This window comes from Rhopalosiphum maidis, chromosome 3 (assembly GCF_003676215.2).
Source record: "Rhopalosiphum maidis isolate BTI-1 chromosome 3, ASM367621v3, whole genome shotgun sequence".
NCBI classification, from domain to species: Eukaryota; Metazoa; Arthropoda; class Insecta; order Hemiptera; family Aphididae; genus Rhopalosiphum; species Rhopalosiphum maidis.
In genome coordinates, this window is record NC_040879.1 from 64,505,162 (window position 1) to 64,507,047 (window position 1,886).

Here is a 1,886-nt window from a genome sequence, read left to right on the forward strand (position 1 = left end):
GCAGAACGACTGATCGTGAATGCGCGACATCTCGGGTCGCAGGAAAACCGTCGTCCTCGTGGACCACGAAAAAAATCATCTCCGTCCGGGAGGATGGGCGCGGAGGACGAGGAGGAGGAGGAGGATGCCGGACAGGCTCCGCCCGCCGGCCGCCCACCGCCTCGCGACCCGGCCGCCGGTCGCGGTACCGTCGGCGCGCGCGCGACCGAGATGCAACGACGTGCCGGGCGGAGGAGAGACGGCGACGAAAACGGTCCGGCGGCGGTTACCACAGGTTATTGGCGGCCGCCGGAGCGGTTATTGGGCAACCGTGGAAGGGAGAACGTCGATCGTTTCGCGCACGCACGCAAGCACGTTGCAGGTACGCCTCTTTCCACTGCAGTCGCGGTCGTTGTAAAATATATATATATATATATATATACTATATATAGGTACACCTCGTTATGAGATATATTTAATATATAATATAATATAATATATATATATATATATAAACATATTGTGTGTGTGTGTGTGTGTGTGTGTATTTGTCTGTCTAGGAGTAGTTTTGTTTATTCGCGACGGAAAAAAGAAAATTAAAAAGTTTTGATATAATTTTAATATATATAGTCATTAACCCTGTAGGCACGTCCGTATATATATAATAAAACGCCTACATTATTATGACTCTTAATATTATAATATTGTAGAAATATATGTAACAGGTATCTATTTATGTGTAGACATAAGACGTATTCTGGCACGTCCAGCGAGTGTTTTACACTACAAACGCTGCACGACTATTATACATATACATATAGTTATTAGACCTTAAACTTTGGCAATGCTAAGTTTGTATATAAATTACTCAAAATCACACATATTATATATATATATAAATATATTTAAGTCAAAATCATGCCCATTGACGAAGCAATAAATTATAACTTAATTATAATAAGCTTAGAATATACGTAAACGCAACACGAGTTCAACGATACGTGTATATAATACATAGAATGTAGTACATATTCCCACATATTATATAGACGACGCAATAGGACGATTATTAGACCGTTTTCTGAACCTAAAAAAAAAACGCGACCGATTTCAATATTTAAAACTCAATAAGTCTCGTGAGTTTTTGTGGAGCTCTGCACATACCGTTTCGCCCATGTATTATTAAAATATTATATTGAGGTGTCGCAACATGTCGTACGTCTGAGCAGCAGCTTAATAGTTTCGATCATTTTTTCACTGCCGTATTGGCACCTTATATACCGTAGATATATATACTTGAGAACCATTACGGAAAACCACCGAAAATTCGAATTTATTTACTGTGAATATATCAATAATGTATTTGTGATGTTTTTAAGACGCGCGTTACACGAGTTATAAGCATTATAATAATATGACCATGTTCTGCGCTGCAGTGAAAAAGAGAAAACTAATATCGGTCGAAATAGACGGTCGTCGAGCGAGGATAAATCTATAATATTATGTATTTATAATATACCTACCGCGACGCGCGAGTCCAAAAAACATCAGACGCGCATACATACATACATAATACGCATAATACATTATCGCATCTCCGCTGCGGTAATTCGTGACGGTGTCGTACAGCATCGCGTGTATTCGCGACGGAGATACACCGCGGCCGCCGTCGGTTAATTCTTCAATAATAGCTTTTCGCACGGACCGCGTCACGCGTACTCGGCACGGTCGTAATGATATCGCCGTCGTCGTCTTGGTCGCGTAAGATGGTTTTTTACGAGCCGAAACGCACACACACACGTCACGCGACATTATATGTGCGACGGCTGCGAACGCACTTTGGTACTTGTCTGCCCGTATATACACATATAAATTTAGATGGAATACATATATATATATATATTATA